This window comes from Ambystoma mexicanum, chromosome 5q (genome assembly GCF_040938575.1).
Source record: "Ambystoma mexicanum isolate Mex_15411 chromosome 5q, UKY_AmexF1_1, whole genome shotgun sequence".
Classification (NCBI taxonomy): Eukaryota; Metazoa; Chordata; class Amphibia; order Caudata; family Ambystomatidae; genus Ambystoma; species Ambystoma mexicanum.
The window spans coordinates 669648590-669666821 of NC_090933.1; the positions used below are offsets into that span (position 1 = coordinate 669648590).

Consider the following 18232-nt stretch of genomic DNA (forward strand, 5'->3'; position numbering starts at 1 on the left):
CCCAAAAGACTATGTTCTTTTTTTCCACTGTTGGTGCTACACGGTTTTCCCATGCAGGTTCTCTTTAACAAGTGAGACAACTCCTATTGGCAACATTCTTCCGGTTCACTTAACTTGGTCAGCACCTCTGTGCTTGGACTCCTAAATAGGTAATGCTTCTCTGGTTTACTTGATTTGATTAGTTTTCCTGCATTATATCTCTTAAGTGACTGAAGAATAACTCACAAAAAGGCAATGTTCCTCCAGTTTAAGTTTTAAGTGCTTTCGTGCTCTGTCTTTGGAGCAATGGACAATGGTCTTCTGGTTTACTTGACTTAATCAATGCTTCAATGATGTGTGTCAAGGTTTTGCCTTCCTCTGTTACTTCCCCAGGTGGGCTGCAAAGGCTTTTTTATAAATAGACCAGGCAGGGGCTAAGAAATTGTCCCACCCGAGCCAGCAGACAAGGCAAAAGGATGGATAAATACCACCCAGCACTTTGGCAACCTCCAAAGGAAAAGCACACGCTTTGAGTACAATCTCTGTAATGAAGATATTTGTAAAATTCCCCAACTAGCCTTTCCCTTTGTACTGGATTAGCTCAGGTGATAGTTAGAGTGGCAGAAAATAATTCTAGGATCAAAGGTTTACGGTCCTAAAGAGAAAACACCAACCAGCTGGGGAATTTCGGGTCCAAAAACAGATGCCTGCCACAAGGAGAATATGGCCTGTCCCGAGCTGCAAGAGAGCAAAACTAATAGGATAAAGAGCAATTGCCTGCAAGGGAAAACAATAGTCCATGAACAGTTCTTAAGACTAGTCTTGAGGTTTCACAGTCCAAGGGACATGAAAGAAGAGATCCCAGTTCACCTTCAGACAAAGGACAATCGCATAATCAATTGAACCAGCAGTACAAACAAACTGTATCCAAGAAAGTAATATCAACAAAGTAAACTCACACATCCAGAGGCTATCCAAAACAGCAGCAGTCAGAGGTCAGAACAACAGGGATCAAACGGGAAAAAAATATATATGCCATGGTAGATAAACTAATGCAGGTGTGAAGCACTGGTGCATTTGCTTACCTTTGTTGTATGTTGCACCTTCTCTTGCGGCTTTGCGCAATAGCTTGCACGTCACATGAGCATTCACTCGGGTATGTACGTACACATGAGTGTGTCCCTGCAGCAAATGAGCGCCTGGGGAAGTAGAGTCCCACTCGACCTCAGGACTCTGCCAGGCGCCATGGAATGTGCCAGGAGCCCCAGTCAGGTCTTTTGGGCATGGCACCGTCTTCAGAGTGACTGAACTACAACTCACAAAAGGAGGGGGTTACCCTGGTTCCATGGCTTTCATCAGCACTTTTTCACCCTCTCTGGAAGGCTTGAACCACACCTCTCAATATACAATGTCCCTCTGGTTCTCTTGACATGGTCAGCACCCTTGAAGTACAACTCCCACTAGGTCAGGGTTACTCTGGTTCACTTTTCTGTGTCAACATTACTGGGTTACAACTAGAGTATTACATTCACAACTTTCACAGTGAAATTATCCTCCAGTTTCCCTGCTTTTGTCAATGGCAATCTGCTACTTTTTTCAGGTTCTCGTATCGTTGTGAGCACATTCTGCTCTTTCAAGTGATGAGACCACAAATTCTCCCCACAAGGTGCATTTTTTTTTTAAGCGTCTTATTCCATGTGCTCAATTTTGCAATGTGTGAGGAACCAGGAATGAGACGCAGCAGCAGAGGACTTATATTGATTGCTACAAACCTTTATTGAAATAATAAAAGGGTTGGAAAATGACTCACTATCCCTACTCTAGGAGGTATTTCCCTACCTCAACCAAAAACAAAAGGTCTGTCAAATGTTAAGATGTCAAAAGCAAAAATGTCCTGTGTCCGAAATACTATTCTGGCCCACACATTCTAAAATTAACTGCAAGGTGAATAGGGTAATCTTGGGCCTTGAAAAGTGCACAAATGTTCAAGTTCAAAAAGAAAGGCATAACTCCGACACAAATGTTTCCCAATGAACAAAGTTCACAGTTCCAGGGGATTGCTCCCTTCCCCAGGTTCTCTTCAAGACACTTTAAACTCCTAAGGGTATGAGTCTACCTTGGGATTCTCTGATCAACAAAAAAACAACAACTTGTATATAAGACAACTTGACTGTTAGCCCCAACTTCGTAGGAAGTCTGCCATCCCGTACCAGGTTTCTTCTCCACTTTAATGTAACTTTATTCACAGTCTTAGCTTTGCCTGGAGCATACTCCTCCCAGGACCTCCTCATGTGCTTCACTTGACACACTTGCAAACTTGACTTTGCCTGATATATCTCCCGTCAGGGTTTTCTCATGTGCTTCACTTGTTCACTTGAAAACTTGTATATATTTTGCATTCATGACGTTTATCCTCCTTTGGAAATATTGTGTTTCACATTCCCTTTTATGCCCTTAATTTACTCTTATTTGTCCTTGGTAAGATTGCCGAAGCACCTCAGTGCCCCAGTTCCCCTCCTGAGGACTCACCGGGTTTGTGTGGTTTTCCCGCCGGCAGAGAAAAGGGCAGACAGAGACGTGGTTGGACAGGGAGGACCCAGAGCCTGAACCCCTGTTCAGATAAAAAGATAAGCATTCGCCAATGTGTTTTCTCCCTCCGTCTCTACAGGCCATTCCGACTATCACCAGGCAACGCCAACACCCCTTCATCGGAGACTTCACCAACCTGGTCACCACCATGTCCATCATACACAACATCATCTTCCTAGGCGACTTCAACCGGTGGAAGCCCTCATGGAAGACCTTGCCAACCTCCACCTTTCATGGACCAAACACCCCCAAACGAACTGCGACTCTACTGGAAGCACTGCACGCCACACTCAGCCTCCATCCACCAACATGCATGTCTCAAACAATGCACCTGCAAACCAAAACCATCAGCACCCTGGTACACGCAAGAACTCAACCTCAGCAAACCAGTCATCAGTGCTTGCTTGTTAACCAGATTTTGGCTTCCCTTGTGTGCTCCTAGTTATTAGCTGATTTTATTTTGTGTGTGCTACTTGAATTGTAACTGCAGCTTGTCTTATCGTTTTACTGCTTTTAAAAGTAGCTTTTGAAACTACCTGCTTACTTAGGTTTGTTTTATTGATCCTCCTTTTATTCCTACCCAAGTGCGATTTAAAGCAGAGCACCTGTAAGCTTCTGCATGCACTGAGCGCTTAGGAACCACAGTTCCTAGTGTGCTCTGTAGTTTTTTGAACTACTTAATTAGGCCACATGCGTGGTTATGTGCTTGTATTTAAGGCATCTCTGCACTTTCCCTCCCATTGATTGCTTGTTAACCTGAATTTGGCTTCCCTAGTGTGCTCCCAGTCTTTTCCTGCTTTTATTTGGCATGTGCTACTTGAATTGCAATTACAGCTTGTCTATCTTTTTACTGTTTTTTAAGTAGCTTTTAAAACTGCTTACTTAGCTTTGTTCCATTGATCCTCCTTTAATTCCTACCCAAGTGCGATTTAAAGCAGTGCTCCTGTAAGCTTCTGCACGCACTGAGCACTTAGGAACCACAGTTCCCAGCGTGCCCTGTAGTTCTTTGAACTACTTAGGCCACAGGCGTGACAGTGCCTGGCGCGAACGAGCCGGTTTTGTGCCGGTTTGGGTCCGGTGCGGGTCTGTGCAGTGTGCAGCCACAAGATTCGCTCTCTTGCGGCAAGTACTCCTGTCTTATACTGATATTGACCAACAGGTCGCGTGCCGTCCTAGACAAGTGAATCCCAAATAATCGCAAAGCTAGATTAGAGGTGCAACAGGGTGACTATTCATATATGTGCCACCACTCCACGTTGGGTAGCATAAGTAGTGATGGGTTCCCTCAAAGTATTACGAACCAAACCTCTGACTTGCATAATTTTATCTCGCCATCTACTTCCTCCCTACCCGATGTACACCTCATTATCTCATCTCCTGCTGATAGTGTAGTCCATGTTTCTGCTCTTACAATATTAGCGTGCCTTCCATGCCTGCCCCCCCTACTCCCACAGAGACTACCGCTAGTTTTGTTAAATCAACTTCTGTGCCTCTGCTAAAGTTTGGCCTGTGAAAATGCGCTCCCTTTGAGCCCATGGAGAACTACCTTCTCTTTCACGCCGATCGAAATGATAAACCTGAGGGCGGAGTGGCTCTCTGTCAGAAATACTCTTCACTGTCACCTGGTACCGCATGAGGCCCCAGATGATTGTGAATGCTTGATCATGAAGCTTAAAGTTTCCGATAATACTTCTGTCACCATCATTATCATTTATCGTCCCCCCAGGGTGCTTCCTCTCTTTGAAGAGCAGTATATTTGCATCCTAATAAAATTACTAGGAGCAATACTGCTGTTTTGCTTCCATGTGTTAATATACCTGCAAAAATATTGCGATACAAAAATATCGCCATATTTTTGCGGCGATATTGACCCATGGACCCTGCAGCGGACACCCCCGCAACCCTCGCATTATTTTTAAAATGTGCGGGGGACACCCCCGCTCCCACAAATTATCCTCCCCAAATATATGACCTATGGCGAGACAAACGGCCATATGTACAGCTATATTTTGGGGGGGGGATATTTTGTAGGGATACCCTTGTTTTGGTCTTGGGTGACCTCAACTATTGGGCCGACGTCCTGACTGATATGTCTACTGCCTCACTATTGGGAGCTCTTGGGGATATTTGTTTTATGCAACTTTCTTCAGGCCCCACACAAGCACTCTCTGACCATTGTCAATGTTCCAGTAACCCTGTGTTTTTGGTCAGATCATTAGCTAATTTCTTTTAACGTTAATATCCCTAAGCCACCTGCTAGGCCTGACACCAATCCCAGACTAATTATGCAGTCAAGGAATTAGAAGAACGTCTCACCAATCAAATTATCTCTTCTCACTACACTCCTGGGCTCACTTGGCTACCTTATTTCCACACTTGAAGGTGTTATCAACACCCTCGCTCCTATCAGATCTCGCCAACTTAAAAGTGAAACTGTTAAGAAAAATTGGTTCAATGAGAATATTCTTCTGCGACAGGAGAAACGGTCCGCCGAACGTCAATGACGTTCCAACCCTTCCCCACTCACTTTGGCGAATTATAAAGGCTTTATCAAGCAATATAAGGCATCCATTATAAAGGTGAAATCTGTGACTTACAATGACTGGATTTGTCAAGCCAAGTCTAGCTCCAAGGAGCTTTTTGCTATACTTGATGAATTTAAGACCAAACCTTGTCTTACGCCTGGCCCCATTAAAAATTATGATTGGTGTCTATCGATTCACAACGCCTTTACCAACAAGGTCACTGCGCATCAAAATGCTATTCGTGTTAAGGAGCTCTCTTAATTCTAGAGATTCGCCTGTGGCTCCTGGAGAATTGGCTTCGTCGACTACCGCTGAGTCCCCCATCTTTGCTTTCTCTCCCTGTACCGAACCCTTTATCGCGCCCAGTTGGTCTCGCACATGAAACCTACCTCGTCTCGGGGGGACGTTTGCCCATCTAGCCTATTTATTAAGTGCTTCGATGTATTGTGCCTGTGGATTACGAAACTTGTTATTCTCTCCTTTTCTGAATGCTCCATTCTCCTTCTCAAGGCTGCCTGGATTTCCCCCCTGCTGAAGGAGCATCTTGACCATTTTGCGACAGATAGCTACCGCCTTATCACTAATGTTCCATTTATCCTAAAGATTTTGGATAAGGCGGCATACACACAATGTCAGTGCTTTCTCAAGCAAAATAATATTTTGGGGGCCCATCAGTCCGGCTTCAGAGCCTGTCACGGTACATAGACGGCTCTACTGGATCTCAATGCCTATCTCCTTAATACTGTGGATCAAGGCCATTCTGATGCTTTTGGAGCTTTCTTCGGCTTTTGATCTTGTGGACCACGCTCTTCTAGTTGAACGACTTCAATCTGTCGTTGGCTGCTCTAGTTTAGCAACCTCATGGATCTCCGCTTTCCTGGGGCCACGATAGGCCAGAGATGTTCGTGGGGATGCCCATTCCGTGCCCTCTCCGTCATCTGTGGGGTGCCTCAGGGTTCTTGTATTTCCACATTTAAAAAAAATATGTTTTTATTGGAGTTCAGTATTTTTTCAACGGTTACATTGCTTTTCAGAAAACAGATGGACCAAATAAGTGAACAGTTTTCTCTTTTTATAAAAATTGGCTCCCCATCCCGCTCCCTCACCCCTCCCACCCACCCATCCACCAACGCACCCTCCCTCCCGAAGACCCTCCCTCCCTCCTTCCTCATCATCCCCTTCTTTAACAGCTGTGTCAGGGGTTGGATTTGAGTCTGAGGAAACTGACATCAAAAAAGTTAGTAAATGACATTAAGAAGCCGACCACTGTCCTGGCTCTGTGTTCAACAGATTGAAACACTTTTATTCTCATTGATCCCTTGCCAGATCCTTAACGCTCTGGCATGGTTTGGGGACTGTCTCTGAAGGGGTTCCTGGGACTCCAAGTTTGAGTGTTGTCCACCCCTTTTCTACTGCACCCTCCTTTGTCCAGGGCCCCAGAGAGTGGATTTATGCCACTCCCAGAACTCCAGCAAGGGGATCCATTGCAAGTCAATGTGCGAGTGAGATCTCATACATTTCTTTGGCCTTGCGTAACCATTTGGTTTTTTGATGGCAGCTCACTTACCTTCAATTTTATGGTCAGAAACACTCGCACTGCTAGGAGTAAGTTCCTGGTTAAATAGGGGAGAACCAGGTATTGATCCTCTACCACTTCAACTCTGAACAGGACCAGGAGGGGCGATAATGTCCTTTCTATTCCCACAACACTGCATCCATCCCATGATTTCCTTCTAGTAGACCTGCACACAGGGACACTCCCACCATTGATGCCGATCTGCGCACAGCCTCACCAGCAGTAGGGGCTAATGCCTGTATACATTTTTGCAAGGCACTGTGGGGTTAAATGCCTCTCCATGAGAATTCTACTGTTGTGCATCTTGTATTGGACTGATATTGTTGAGCTCCAGACCGCCCTATATGTTGCAGCCCATCCTTCTGGATGTTCTTCCAACCCCAGGTCTCTCTCCCACTTCGTTTGGGTGTGGGGTGCCGGGAGGTGTCACCCTTCTAAAAGTCCAGAATTGAGTTTCGCAATCAGCCCTTTGGAATCATTGTGTGTATTCAAAGTGGATTCGAAGGGGGTGAGACATCTCCAAAGATTTAGGGTCTGTGAGGGCCCCCTTTAATTGTAAGTAGGGAAGAGGTTGGATTTTTAGGCCTTGTTAAGCTACTTCTAGTTCTTCCCTCCTCAAACATTCCCTCCCTCCACATCTATCCTGCCCTAATTAGCCCATGCTCGTAATGAGGCTGGAAGCGAATTGTGGCAATTATGTCTCTGATCAGGGGGCCCATATGCAGCTGAGGGGGAGGGCCAGATGGTGACCCCATGCATGTCTGGTCTGTTCTTCCATATTGCCCACAAAACACCTGGGATTGGGTGATCACGTGCCTTGCATGGGAATGTGTTCAAGGGGGCCCAGAGCCATTCTCCCAGGGTGACCGGGGCAAAGTAACCATTTTCCAGGTGTACCCATTATTTATCATTTGATTCCCTGAGATGGTCCAAGAGCACCCTAAACTGAGCTGCTCTGCAGTACTCATGGAAATCTGGGTATGCCATACCCCCTTTATTTTTGGGGAGAATCCTTGCGTTGTAAGCGATGCAAGGATTTTTCCCATCCCATAAGAAAGCTAGAAGGAAGCGCTTGGTTTCGGTTTGAAAAGTGTCACGAAGGATGACTGGGAGTGATTGGTAGAGGAAGAGAAGCCTCAGCAACATGTTCATTTTTATCGCCATAAATTTTCCCGCCCATGAAAGATTCAGTTTAGCCCACTTCAGGGTATCTCCCTTTATCACTTTCCAAAGCAGCGTGTAGTTTGGCTGGTATAGGTCTGCTAGGTTTTTGGTGATAGTAGTCCCCAGATATCGTATGCTTTTGTGTGCTCTCTTTATGCCCCATGCTGTAGGAAACCAAGTTGAGAAATCATTTGTCTCTCCTTGGACTAGCGCAACCGTTTTGCCCTTGTTTACTCGAAAGCCTGAGTGGGTTCCGTATTCCTCGAGCCTGGGCAGGAGTCTCAGGACAGTTTGGTAAGGGTGTGTCGGATATACCAGGACATCATCCGCAAACAATGCTAGTTTATATTCCCTACCAAATTTGTTAATGCCCCTGATGGTGTGATCCTGCGGAATGCTTTGCGCCAATGGATCCATAACGAGAGAAAACACTAGGGGCGATAAGGGGCAACCCTGCCTACTTCCCCTGGTCAAAGTAAAAGAAGGGGACACCACACCATTGACTAGAACCCTGGCCCTGGTGTTTTGATATAGTGTTCGCGCCCCCGATCCAGCGTGCTACCTTGATCGCTTTGTCCAGCACCTGTTGCATACATTGCCATTCCACTCTGTCGAAAGCTTTTTCTGCGTCGACTGAAATCAGCGTGGGGCAGAAGTCTCTGGCATCTATTGCTGCTATTCGGTCTAAAGTCTTCTGGAAACTGTCCAAGTCCTGCCGCCCAATTACGTATCCCACTTGGTCGTTCTGCACTAACGTGGGCAAGACCATGCTAAGCCTATTGGCGAGTATGCTTGCATAGATTTTGGCGTCTACATTTAGCAACAAAATTGGCCTGTATGATCCACATTCGAGCTTGTCTCTTCCTTCTTTGGGCAACACGATGATCCTAGCCTCCGTGAAGCAGGGTGGAGCCTCTCCCTTGTCCATGATGTTGTTAAATAAAAGGACCGTGAAAGGCATCAGGGCTCCTGTCAGTGTCTATTAATATGCAGGGGTAAAGCCGTCCTAGCCCGATGCCGAACCGCCTTTGTAAATGGCAGCTTCTACCTCATCAGCAATAATGGGTGCGCTCAGTGTGTCAGATTCTGCTGAACACATTAAGGGCAGTTCCAGAGGCTCCAGAAACCTCGATATGCCCTCGCGAGATGAGCTTCCATCTGAAGTGTACAGTTCTCCATAGAAATGGGCAAAACGTACAGTTATGTCTATATTGTTATGTTATGTCTATCGTTTCACCTGCCTGCGACATGATTTTATTTTCCGCTCTTTGATCTTTTCATCTAGCCGCAAGCAGGGTGTGGGCTTTGTCCCCTTTCTCATTAAATTTCTGTTTGACATATCGTAAATGAGATAGCGCCTTGCTCTGCCACAAGTCCTTCAGCTCCTGTCTAAGTTCTTTGATATTGTTCGGAGTCCCTGCCACTTCTCCCTCTCCTCCCTTTAATGCTGCTTCCCTCTGGCTTATTTCTCTTTACAATTGGGTTTCTCGCAGTAGCCTGGTCCTCTTCATGAAAATACCCTGCGCTATCAACAAACCTCTCCGTGCGGCTTTCGCCGCATCCCACACTATTGCTCGAAGGCGATCACCCAGATCGTTTCATTCAAAGAACTCCCGCGCCTAGGAGTCCAGCGACTACCTAAAGATTTTATCCTTGAAGAAAGTGTTGTTGCAAATCGACCTTTTATCTGTGGCCGCGCTTGGTCCTAGGTTCAGCTCTATGACAACCATATCATGGTCAGACCAACCCACTAACTCTATAGTTGCGCTTTTGAGGTCATATTCTAGCGCTGCTTCCAGGAAGATGTAATCTATAAGTGAAAATGTTTTGTGGGGGGTAAGAGTAGAATGTGTATGCTTTATCTTGTGATCGTTGGGCCCTCCATGCATCTATCAAGAAGTGCTCTTGCATCAGGCTGCGAAAGGACCCTTTTTCCCTGGGAGGGGTGGCACCCTCCCTGTATAATGCCCAGTATACTGTAGGGTTTATCACCATATTGAAGTCATTGTTGCAAATCAGCGCTCCGGTTCTCACTCTAACACCGCTAGGAGTTCTCTGCCAAATGCCAGCTGCTGGGTGCCATTCACAATTAGGTACCTCCTGCCCGGGTCTCTGTGTATATTTGTAATCTGCAAACCCAAACCTGCACAATACATGATACTGACCCTGCCCTTTTTGGCTGGCCCTGATGGCCATATGGCTCCCCCTAGCCGTCTACCCTTGGGAGTGGTTTCTTCTCCATTTTTAACTTTAGTTTCTTGTATGAAGAGTGTGTCAAGATTGGCTAGATGGAACGCCCTCATCAACATTTTCCTCATCGGGGGGGAGGGAAGGGGGGAAGTTGAGGGCCTGAATGTGCATGTTTGATCTAGTTGGCTATGGCGACTGTGCGAGTTGTACTATCGTACCGATGTGTTGTGTTCATTTACCGAGTTCTCCCAGCTCCGTGGGTCCCGAGTCTGCGGTTAGGCCCCACAAAATGCTGCTTGCCTCATCACTCGAGGTCACCCTGTACTCGTCATTGCTCTGCTCAAATAGTAGTGTGAAGGGAAATTACCATCTGTAATGAATGTTGTGCTCACGTAACCATGTGGTTAAAGGACGACAGTCTTCTTTGAGCGAGGGTGGAGGCTAACAGGTCTTGATAAATTTTGGCTCGCGAGTCTTCAAAGTCAACAGTTTCTTGTTCTCTGGCCTGTGCACTGTATCTACCTTGTGCTTGTAGTGGTGACATTTGGCTAATACTGATCTTGATCCATTCTGGGGGCCTCCAGCCCTGTGGACCCTTTCAAATTCAAGGTCTGGGGTCAGAGGAGTTGCAAAGAGCGAGTTCACTAGGGCCCTGACTTGTCTCTCCAGACTCGCTTGGGTTTCGTTGGGGACTTCCTTAAGACCTTGTATCCTAATATTAGCTCTCCTCTCCCTATTTTCCTAATCATCAACTTTGGCTGCCAAATCTACATTTTTATGCTCAAGGTCCTGGAAGCGGCTTTCTGGCCGCATCTCCTTGAGGTCGGTGGACTGTTGAAAATTTTCGAGTGACTCCACTTTGTCTTCTATTTTGGAGGACTCTCTCCTGGAGGGTGCTTACCGTTGTGGTCATACTACTGCGCAAAGATATAATTTCGTCCAGCAAGAGGCATATGTCTGCCTTCGTCGGGCTCTCATGGTCCTCACCATGTATCGGAGGCGCCTCTGGGATAGTCTGCGTTGCCATTGTTGGTGCAGTCCGGCGGTATCCCTGAAGCTTTTAGGCTGTTGCTGGATCGATCTTGTGGTGCATATGTAGCCTGGTTTTCCCTTGGGAGGGTCTCCTCTCTTCACAGGCTTGTGGTGCAGACCTTTTGTATTTTTCCTTTTCCTATAACTTGGGTTGGCCTGGTGTTAAGTCTAAGGTTTGGAGGCATTCGTGGCTCAGTAATGGCAAGTTTTACTGGTGTGAGGGCCGCTGTTCACACGGTGAGATGCCCACCGCTGGCTGTGGGACCCCTTTGATGAGCAATGTTTGCGTGAGGCCTGTCCTTGTTTTGCTTGCCTCTATTCTGGGGTGCTACTTCACTGGGCACCATTGTGGAGAGCCGCTTTCCCACCCACGCCTCCTCTTCTCGCGCAGATCTTGTTCGCGGTCTCTGGCCCTTCCTCTGCTTCTGTCCATGCTGGTGGAAGGTTTTTGTTGTTGCACTTACTTGGGGAGGGGGTATGGGGAGAGAGATAACATGCACATGCTCCAGGTGTTTTTGTCAAGTGCTCCCTCCTAGCTCCTTCCTTCGGGAGGGTGGGCTGTAATGTATTCCTGTGCGGGGAGTCCACTGCCTCCTGCACTTCATGGCGCGTGGTTTGTCTTTCCCCCTACATGAGGGATAGAGGTGGCTCTTGTCTGGTCTGATCCTTGTTGGTACTCCGAACTGGTATTGCACTTCTTCTGCCCCCGGGGGGAGAGGATTGCCTGTTTTTTTTTTTTTTTTTTTACAGCTTGACCGTGGGGGCGCACCTTTCTGCTCCTGCGCCCTCTCCTTGCTGCTGCGCTGATTTCCCCCCCTGAGGGCTCTTCTCCTCAGTGTTTAGTTTCACCATTTCGTGCCCTGCCAATTGGGGATCATTATTCAGACGCTGCTTAGGAGGGGGAGAGCATTTATAGCTAGTTGCGCTGGGCTCTTCTGATGTCTGCTTCGTTATGGCCCCTTTCCTCTTTATGGGGAGCCGTGGTATTTGTTGGTGTGAGGGACTGTTTCTTATTGACCCTCACGACGTGTAATATTGCTTCCACCACTGGGTGGGGTATTAGTCACAAACCCACTTGACTGCATCAATTCTGTAAGGCCCTTGCTAATTTCGCTTCGCATGCTAGTTCGTAATCTGCTGGTGCCCGTTGCCTTTACAACCCACTGACTAAGACCGCGCATACACCCCAACCGTGTATCAGCACGTCGTAGCTTACGTGGTGCACCGAAATTTTATTATTGCTTGAACTGCATCAACGATAGCCTTATTGTCCATCATTCTTAATGCACAATGTGTTCCTATTATATGACTAATCGCCTATGTACGAGTTTAACATCCACTCCACCGCTGTAGGATTACTATTTAATGGTGCCTTGCGTTATCCAGTTGCTCAACTGTTGTAAATTGTATTATTCGAACTGTTCACATAGACACTCATTTGCCCACTGCTAATCGGCGGGTTCAGAGGCAGGGTGCTTCTCTGGCACACTGCCTAATCTTGTATGAGCCTACTTTCAAGATATGCTCTGGTCTTTTGATTAACATTAACCTACCGGCATGGTGTTCCTTTGCCCACTGCCTAACTTTGAATTAGAGTATTCCTATGATGTTCCTTGGCTTACTGTTTAACTCTGAATCAGCCTACTTTTTGTTGTCTGCTAGCCCACGGCTTAATGCCAAATTAGCCTATTTGTTTGTAAAAGTACTCATTGGTCTAACACCCACACTGCACCCTTCCTCCCAGCCCCCCCAGACTAACGAGTCACCTAGCAACAGGTCTGGGAGCCTACAACATAGAGTTACTACCCCATTCCACTCAATCATCTCCATCGTCAGCTACCTCCTCCTACTCTATAGTATCTAATTTCACCAAACTATGCCTGCCTGTTCCAACAATATCGGTCCTGGTAGTACTACCTCTGGCCACCCAGCAACTACACCCACCAACATTTCAGCCTCCTCGAAAGGTGCATTCATCTTCCACAAAACACACTTGCCCTGGCTTCACTGCCCCAGACACTACCCCCGGCCATGCCCTATGCCATTCCTTCCCAGTATGCCAGCCCTCCCAACTACACTTCTACCGCACACCCAAACCCTGCCATTACTAGGCAAAACACGTTGCACATGCCTCTCTTTCAGAACCACACACAATATAGCCCAAACAAGACTTTTCTCCAACTAAAACTTTTCTCTAACTAAAAGAAACAATAGACTCAAAATGCACCCATCACCAACACCCCCACTTCAAAAACCAACACTCCTTTCCTCGTAACCAGTCCACTACTACGCACATACCGCACGTGACTCAGGAAGACCCTGGCAACAACTCACAGCGGTCCAGTATCTCCCACGAGACCCCGCTAAACCTACTCAACACCACAGTGACCCTCCACCAGACCAAACCCATCTAACCCCGCCCTCGAGTTCGCCCAAACCTAGTCAACCACTTTTAGGAGCCCTACTAGATGTCAGATCCCTCGGGGCCCACGCAACCGACAATCATCATTGCATACTAGAATTTAAACTTGACTTCTTGGTCCTCACCGAAACATGGTTGCACACTTCATCAGGCCCACAGATCACACTAGCTGTCCCATCCGAGTACACCCTCTTCAGAGCAGATCGCTTAGATGCCATAGGTGGAGGAGTGGCCATTATCCACAAAACCTCTCTACAGTTCAGGGAATGTGACATGGATTCCCTCTCTGGCTATGGAGCCCTCACTCTCAAGCTAGACGTCGGTCCTAAGCTAACAATCAACTTCCTAATAGTATACAGAGCACCAAGTGCCCCTAACAACCCAGACATAGACTTCCCTCTATTAATTACACCGCTGCTCAAACCCAAAACAAAGTACATCCGCTTAGGAGACCTTAATGTAGGTTATAATGACCCCATGGACAACAAAGCTACAGCCTGTCAGAAGGCATTCAGTGAAATGCAATTCTCCCAAAATGTGAATGCCCCCACCCAATCCAAAGGCAGAATCCTCGAACACCCCAGCAACCGTAGTAGACATCCTCAAAATCCAATGGACTGAACACTACCTAATCAAATTCAACATAAACCTAGACACAGACCCAATAGCTAAGACAAGTAGCCTAGCTCCCATCCAGGGCAGAAATGCACGCAAGCTCACCCCTGAGAACTTAAATCCTCTACTCAACTTGCTGAACACCAAACCACTAGACAGCAATAATACTGAGAGCGTCTCAGACCACTATCATCAATGCCTAAGATCTGCGATAAAACTAAATTGCCCACACCTAAACGCAGCTCCCCTTGGTTCAATGACAAATTTATAGAACTCAGAAGGAAAAAAAAAGAGCCCTAGAACATTTAATCAGAAAAAAACACTCCCCAGAACTCCTAATGAAACTGCAACAATTATCCAAAAGTACAAGCTCAGCGTACTCTCCCACAAAACTGAATCGCTTAATAATCGCATCTCCATTGTGGCCTCCAACACAAAAGAATTATTCAGCATTATCAGAGAACTAGAATCCCCCATCCAACCCACCAGCTCCATTACTACTAGCAAAGCTTGGTGTACCACTATACAGGATGCTCCAAAGTGAACACACTCCAAAGCAAAATAGCTGCACAAAAGAAGCTCCTAGAGCTCACTGCCACTCCATCCCATCTGTCTGACACCATCTCAAGATCTGGTATACCTGAATTCCACTTCACTCAAGTCACCAAGGACCAGGTACTCAAAACTATAGCATCTCATAAGCCATCTAGTTGTAAAGGTGGCAGTTTTCCTGCTAAAGTAGTCAAAGACTGCGCCACCACAATAGCACCCACCATTACCAAATTTGTTAACGAGTCTTTCATTTCTAGTGAAATACCAACATCAATTAAAGTAGCATGGGTCACACCCTTACTCAAAAAACCTTCACTAGACACATCAATCCCTACGAATTACAGGCCCATAACAATAATACCATTTCTCCTTAAAATCACTGACAAAATAGCATATACTCAAGTACAAACCCACCTTGAACAAAACCATTTTCTAGGGGACAGACAATCAGGATTCCGGCCCAGTCACAGCACAGAGACTGCCCTCCTAGACCTCAAATCCGGGATTCTGGTAAACTGTGCATCCTACTATTGCTGGACCTCTCCGCAGCGTTCGACTTAGTCGACCACGATAAGTTATGCCTCACCCTATCTACCAACTTCCACTTCTCCAAGAAAGACACTACTTGGATAAAATCCTTCCTCTCTGACCGCACTTCAAGAGTCACCTTAGGGGAAGAAGCAGCTGATCCCATCCCTGTACCTCTGGGAGTACCGGGAAGGATCTTGCCTCTTCCCTACACTCTACAATGCCTACACAAAATTACTCTTAGCGGCTTTAGATGCTATGGGGAGTAATCCATACAAACTTCGCAGATGACAAGCAAATACTTATTCCCATCACAGGTAACCTCGAACAAGACACGGCTTGCATTAAAAAAATGTACTCCCTCATCCAAAACTGGATGGCCTTAACAGAGCCAAAACGGAGATCCTTATAGTCTGCTCCCCAGCCATACTCAGCAAACTCCAACTAGACTACACCTCCATAGTGATAGACGGCACCCCCATCACTAGATCTCACAAAGTCAAAACCTTAGGAGTACCCCTCGACTCCAATCTCACCATGAATAACCATATTAGCACTCTTGCCTCCTCCACGGCATACACAGCCATACACAGCCAAACTCATAAATCTCCTATTTTCTGCACCGGTACCTATATTTCTGGTGGCACTTGTTCAGGTTCTTGTAACCGGACTAACCTTTCCTGCAATGCTGCTCTTTCCTGGAACTGCTCGGTCGTCTGCTACTCGTGACAACAGTCACCATGTCTTCTGATGAAGGAAAGATATTAGTTGGCGGACTCAGTTTTGATACAACTGAACAAGACTTGGAGAAGGAATTCAGCAAATATGGCGAAATCTGTGAGGTTGTTGTAATAAAGAACCGCGAAACGCAGAGATCCAGGGGGTTTGGATTTGTCACGTACGGAAACTGCGATGATGCAAAGGACCCATTGAAGAGCATGGACGGCAAGTCCCTGGATGGGCGCCAGATCCGAGTGGATCAGGCTGGCAAATCGGACAGAAGCCGTGGAGGTTACCGTGGAGGGTCATCTGGTAGAGGATTCTCTTGTGGAGGAAGAGGGCGAGGTGGCGGTGATAGTTATGGTAGCCGAGGGTATGAATCCAGAAGCAGCAGCTATGGAGGTAGTGGATACTAAGGCGGATATGGTGGATCCTGGGACTCATACAGCAGCAGTGGTCGAAGCGGTGGGAGCTATGGAGGAGGTGGATCGTACAGAGACAGTTACGATAACTAATGCTTGCAACAATCAAAAAAACCTGATTCACGATCGTCCATCGAATGGCTGTATTTATAGCTGTGCTGACACGTTGTCCTGAACCTGTTCTTTTCCCCTGCATTGAAACTGGTCTGATCTTGTAAAATATACATTCATTATTAACTAAAAGAACAAACAAAAAAAACACACCTTTCCCACAATGCTCTTACCTCATTGTTTATATCTGCTTGTGAACACACCCCCCCGCCCCCGTTTGTGAATGGGTTATATGGAGGTGGAGGTGCAAAAGCTCTTGAGTTTCCCCCCTCTTAGTTAATAATCCTGTTGCTGACACTTTCTCTACCACTGGAGGCTAATAGACTGGATTTGTATACCCTACTGAAGATTTAAGCGTTACGGGGTATAAGCGTTACGGGGTATATCCCCTTACATTGGATCTCTTATTCATCTTCCTGATCTTCCATATCCTCAAATAAATCGCCAGAGATCTAGAATCTCTTTTCTTTTCTGTCATTTTTCCCCTTATATTTTGCTGCTAAAAAGATGGAAAATGTTTATAGCATGTTTCTGTTATGGGATGGGAGCCCTGCTCTGCCCAGGAGCAGGACACCCCTCCTTCCTTTGTTTCCAATACCCATTGTTGATATTTGTCTATCCTGCCACAATACAGTGGTAGGACCCTATGAATGTGTTTTATTGGGGTTTCTTCCCCCATAATGTTGCATGCATCCCTAATGCTTCAATAGACCTTACTGCTATGCTGCGCACGCTGCTGCTTGTTACACAAAAATACTAATTAAACCACTTTTTCCCCCACCCCATTTATTCTTTTCCACTTTGTTTTCACACACACAACTCTCATCCACCTTCCTTCCTTTTTTACCACAAAAGACAGCAAGAGAAAATATACAAAAATAATTGACTAAATAATTAAAATCCAAGCCCATTCCGAGCATCTACTTTTTTTTCTTTATATCCTCGTAGTACCACCTTACCAGCTTTTGTTTTAATATGCTGAGGATCCCATGGCTTTTATCATTATAAAAGAATACCAGGTGGCACTACCTTCTCAACCTATTATTGCTGAGGATCCCTTAACACTCAGTCTTTTTACACTCAGGCTCCCTTTTTCCATTATAAAAAGTAGAAAAACAGAAATATGCGACAATTTCAAAACATAACCAGCCTGCTCTCCAATTTATACCTTAACACATCACCTGAAATCCTATCCAATCCATACCATAACACATCACCAAAAGTCTTATTCAACCTATGTCACTGACCTTGTACTTCATTCACACCAACATACTGTCATACATACATGCCCCCTTGTTATCGCTCACAAGAATCTACTCACATGTGCGTGTTCACTCTAGGTTCCTGTGTTACGAGGTCTCAACACTGGCCTATCTTTCTTTCTGGAGCCACACCCCGCTTCAGTGAGCAGAGAGGATTCCTTTTAAAATGGCGCCTACGAAAACCACTCAGGAAACACGTTTTTTTAATTTTGGGGACAATTTGCTATACATGGGTGTGACTCCTTCCTGGTTATTAAGCCTACGGCTTCGCAAAGTATGGGGGAGAACTGGGATCACAAATAAAAACACCCCTCTAGAGAAATAAGGACAAGAGTCTATCTTGTAAGGATAACAAGTTTAATCTAGCAAAGGACTCTGCTTCCTGTCCCTCTTCCATTCCTCTCTGCAAAAGTGGTGCCAGGCAGGGGCTTATATAGGCATGTCTTGCTGTAGTGGTGTCGCTGGATATGGAAATGAAAAAAGGAAAGGGGCGAAAGAGAACCCTCTTTTTTGTTTTTGGGGGGCCTGACTCTAGAGGTAGGGGA

General features: G+C 46.2%; 1 protein-coding gene and 1 pseudogene across 2 annotated transcripts in view; one reads left to right on the forward strand and one right to left on the reverse strand.

Annotated features, from left to right (window-relative positions):
* PDE7A (phosphodiesterase 7A) overlaps positions 1 to 18232 on the reverse strand; it is a 1871135-nt gene that overhangs the window by 1004309 nt on the left and 848594 nt on the right. The gene's annotated exons all lie outside the window — the stretch shown is intronic.
* Positions 15913 to 16431, forward strand: LOC138498621 (cold-inducible RNA-binding protein B-like; annotated as a pseudogene).